Below are 4,791 nucleotides of genomic sequence, written 5' to 3' on the forward strand. Positions count from 1 at the left end.
GCACAAATATGCAGAAAATGTTGGGGACTTTTGCCACATTTATCGGTGGTGGGTCTCGCACATTTTTTCCAGGGGAGAGATATTGACCTGAAACACTTTTTACTGCAGAGATGCTGCAGTTCTAAAGGCTGGTCGGAAGGCTGGTCGGGCAGAAGGGCTTAGACGTTTCATTGCCTGCCCCCCTGCAGCCCATTTATTACCAGCAGTTGTGAGTGGTGACTGCTGTATGTAAAATATAAAAATTTCAGGACATAGAAAGTCGCAGACGGAGCTTTTGGGATGCCTGCCTATGTCTTTGTTTATTATTTATCTAATAGCTGAGTAATCTGGTCAAGATATTTCTCTTTTTTTTAACATATTGCGTTAGAATAGCTACAGCTTGCTTAATGTATAAATATCAGCACTGCGTTGGCCGGGAATCGAACCCGGGTCAACTGCTTGGAAGGCAGTTATGCTCACCACTATACCACCAACGCTCCATGGCATATGTTTTTTTTAAACTCTAGACATCACAACCCTGAGTTCAATGACTATATTGCACCAGTATCAGAGGTATTTTTGGTTTACAGACCAACTTGAAAATCAGTAAAAAAGTTCTTGCAACTGCTAAGGAACTGGAGATTGAAACCAATGCAAAAGCTGGGCAGAAAAGGAGAAACGGAAAGCAGCAGTTCAAATCATTGAAATAAGCATATATTGGCAGCAAGGGAAAAACAGCAGGGTAGAGAAAGAAAACAGCTCCACGAAATTCACAGGAGATTGATAATAGCAGGACAAAAAAAGGGAATAATAACGTTCCAAGCAGGCTCAGAAAGAAGTGCGAGGGTCCCATCTTTCGTTAATGGTCATAACTGTGCATCATTTCCTTTGAAGTGTAGGGTTGATTCTCTGACCATCTGTCTCCCTGACTTTGAGCAGAGACCGATAGTTGAGCAGTCTCTTCCCACAAAAAGCTGGCACAAGCCTGCTGTTTTCCGCTCTGGCAGCGTGGAAACGAGAGAGTGGTCCTCACAAGAAAAAAAAATCAATCCATGCTAGCTGAGGATGGTTTCGATCCATCGACCTCTGGGTTATGGGCCCAGCACGCTTCCGCTGCGCCACTCTGCTTCCTGCTCAAAATGCTGTGGTTATGCAGATCAGGAGCCTTCAGAGGAGTGGCATGGGATCGCTGGAGCTATTCTGGCAGGGCTCTCACCTCATTTGCCTAAGAATGTCACAAGGCATGCTGGGTGCAGAAAATCTTCGCCTTCCCCTCTCACAGTCAGTCATAGGGGAAAGTCAAGGCCCTCTCAGTCACTAGCCATGTCACGCCTTTGTCAAGACAGAAGCACCCCCACCCGCTCCTTCTCTGTGATCCTGCGCTACCATGCTCAGGTTTTGGCCTTACCTGGGAGCCAGAGGTGCACCCGGTGAGGGCTTGCCCGGTATGAGCGTTCGGGACGTGAGTGGACTTAGGACTGGAAGTTCTGTCCATTCGAAGCAGCCAACCTTCCTGCTGCAGACAGGGGCTGTTCCCTTGGGATTCTTTCACCTTGCTCTCGGATAAATTTGGTTGTATGCTGCAGTTGCCTGCGATGACTACAAGGTGGCGCTGCTTTCAGGTAAGAGCACAAATATGCAGAAAATGTTGGGGACTTTTGCCACATTTATCGGTGGCGGGTCTCGCACATTTTTTCCAGGGGAGAGATATTGACCTGAAACACTTTTTACGGCAGAGATGCTGCAGTTCTAAAGGCTGGTCGGGCAGAAGGGCTTAGCCGTTTCATTGCCTGCCCCCCTGCAGCCCATTTATTACCAGCAGTTGTGAGTGGTGACTGCTGTTTGTAAAATATAAAAATTTCAGGACATAGAAAGTCGCAGACGGGGCTTTTAGGATGCCTACCTATGTCTTTGTTTATTATTTATCTAATAGCTGAGTAATCTGGTCAAGATATTTCTCTTTTTTTAGCCAGGAATCGAACCCGTGTCAACTGCTTGGAAGGCAGCTATGCTCACCACTATACCACCAACGCTCCGTGGCATATGTTTTTTTTAAACTCTAGACATCACAACCCTGAGTTCAATGACTATATTGCACCAGTATCAGAGGTATTTTTGGTTTACAGACCAACATGAAAATCAGGAAAAAAGTTCTTGCAACTGCTCAGGAACTGGAGATTGAAACCAATGCAAAAGCTGCGCAGAAAAGGAGAAAGGGAAAGCAGCAGTTCAAATCATTGAAATAAGCATATATTGGCAGCAAGGGAAAAACAGCAGGGTAGAGAAAGAAAACAGCTCCACGAAATTAACAGGAGATTGATAATAGCAGGACAAAAAAAGGGAATAATAACGTTCCAAGCAGGCTCAGAAAGAAGTGCGAGGGTCCCATCTTTCTTTAATGGTCATAACTGTGCATCATTTCCTTTGAAGTGTAGGGTTGATTCTCTGACCATCTGTCTCCCTGACTTTGAGCAGAGACCGATAGTTGAGCAGTCTCTTCCCACAAAAAGCTGGCACAAGCCTGCTGTTTTCCGCTCTGGCAGCGTGGAAACGAGAGAGTGGTCCTCACAAGAAAAAAAATCAATCCATGCTAGCAGAGGATGGTTTCGATCCATCGACCTCTGGGTTATGGGCCCAGCACGCTTCCGCTGCGCCACTCTGCTTCCTGCTCAAAATGCTGTGGTTATGCAGATCAGGAGCCTTCAGAGGAGTGGCATGGGATCGCTGGAGCTATTCTGGCAGGGCTCTCACCTCATTTGCCTAAGAATGTCACAAGGCATGCTGGGTGCAGAAAATCTTCGCCTTCCCCTCTCACAGTCAGTCATAGGGGAAAGTCAAGGCCCTCTCAGTCACTAGCCATGTCACGCCTTTGTCAAGACAGAAGCACCCCCACCCGCTCCTTCTCTGTGATCCTGCGCTACCATGCTCAGGTTTTGGCCTTACCTGGGAGCCAGAGGTGCACCCTGTGAGGGCTTGCCCGGTATGAGCGTTTGGGAGCGTTCGGGACGTGAGTGGACTTAGGACTGGAAGTTCTGTCCATTCGAAGCAGCCAACCTTCCTGCTGCAGACAGGGGCTGTTCCCTTGGGTTTCTTTCACCTTGCTCTCGGATAAATTTGGTTGTATGATGCAGTTGCCTGCGATGACTACAAGGTGGCGCTGCTTTCAGGTAAGAGCACAAATATGCAGAAAATGTTGGGGACTTTTGCCACATTTATCGGTGGTGGGTCTCGCACATTTTTTCCAGGGGAGAGATATTGACCTGAAACAATTTTTACTGCAGAGATGCTGCAGTTCTAAAGGCTGGTCGGGCAGAAGGGCTTAGCCGTTTCATTGCCTGCCCCCCTGCAGCCCATTTATTACCAGCAGTGGTGAGTGGTGACTGCTGTTTGTAAAATATAAACATTTCAGGACATAGAAAGTCGCAGACGGGGCTTTTGGGATGCCTGCCTATGTCTTTGTTTATAATTTATCTAATAGCTGAGTAATCTGGTCAAGATATTTCTCTTTTTTTTAACATATTGCGTTAGAATAGCTACAGCTTGCTTAATGTATAAATATTAGCAATGCGTTGGCCGGGAATCGAACCCGGGTCAACTGCTTGGAAGGCAGCTATGCTCACCACTATACCACCAACGCTCCTTGGCATATGTTTTTTTTAAACTCTAGACATCACAATCCTGAGTTCAATGACTATATTGCACCAGTATCAGAGGTATTTTTGGTTTACAGACCAACATGAAAATCAGGAAAAAAGTTCTTGCAACTGCTAAGGAACTGGAGATTGAAACCAATGCAAAAGCTGCGCAGAAAAGGAAAAAGGGAAAGCAGCAGTTCAAATCATTGAAATAAGCATATATTGGCAGCAAGGGAAAAACAGCAGGGTAGAGAAAGAAAACAGCTCCACGAAATTCACAGGAGATTGATAATAGCAGGACAAAAAAAGGGAATAATAACGTTCCAAGCAGGCTCAGAAAGAAGTGCGAGGGTCCCATCTTTCTTTAATGGTCATAACTGTGCATCATTTCCTTTGAAGTGTAGGGTTGATTCTCTGACCATCTGTCTCCATGACTTTGAGCAGAGAACGATAGTTGAGCAGTCTCTTCCCACAAAAAGCTGGCACAAGCCTGCTGTTTTCCGCTCTGGCAGCGTGGAAACGAGAGAGTGGTCCTCACAAGAAAAAAAATAAATCCATGCTAGCAGAGGATGGTTTCGATCCATCGACCTCTGGGTTATGGGCCCAGCACGCTTCCTCTGCACCACTCTGCTTCCTGTTCAAAATGCTGTGGTTATGCAGATCAGGAGCCTTCAGAGGAGTGGCATGGGATCGCTGGAGCTATTCTGGCAGGGCTCTCACCTCATTTGCCTAAGAATGTCACAAGGCATGCTGGGTACAGAAAATCTTCGCCTTCCCCTCTCACAGTCAGTCATAGGGGAAAGTCAAGGCCCTCTCAGTCACTAGCCATGTCACGCCTTTGTCAAGACAGAAGCACCCCCACCCGCTCCTTCTCTGTGATCCTGCGCTACCATGCTCAGGTTTTGGCCTTACCTGGGAGCCAGAGGTGCACCTGGTGAGGGCGAGCGTTTGGGAGCGTTCGGGACGTGAGTGGACTTAGGACTGGAAGTTCTGTCCATTCGAAGCAGCCAACCTTCCTGCTGCAGACAGAGGCTGTTCCCTTGGGTTTCTTTCACCTTGCTCTCGGATAAATTTGGTTGTATGCTGCAGTTGCCTGCGATGACTACAAGGTGGCGCTGCTTTCAGGTAAGAGCACAAATATGCAGAAAATGTTGGGGACTTTTGCCACATTTATCGG

General features: G+C 47.1%; 2 non-coding genes across 2 annotated transcripts; both read right to left on the minus strand.

The window, feature by feature from the left end:
- Positions 1-404: 404 nt before the first annotated feature.
- Positions 405-476, minus strand: TRNAG-UCC (transfer RNA glycine (anticodon UCC)). Its single transcript has one exon. It is a non-coding gene; the product is annotated as a tRNA-Gly (tRNA).
- Positions 477-3,544: 3,068 nt separating this feature from the next.
- On the minus strand, positions 3,545-3,616 carry TRNAG-UCC (transfer RNA glycine (anticodon UCC)). The gene has a single exon. It is a non-coding gene; the product is annotated as a tRNA-Gly (tRNA).
- Between the last annotated feature and the right edge of the window lie 1,175 nt (positions 3,617-4,791).

This window comes from Pleurodeles waltl, unplaced genomic scaffold, assembly GCF_031143425.1.
Source record: "Pleurodeles waltl isolate 20211129_DDA unplaced genomic scaffold, aPleWal1.hap1.20221129 scaffold_69, whole genome shotgun sequence".
Classification (NCBI taxonomy): Eukaryota; Metazoa; Chordata; class Amphibia; order Caudata; family Salamandridae; genus Pleurodeles; species Pleurodeles waltl.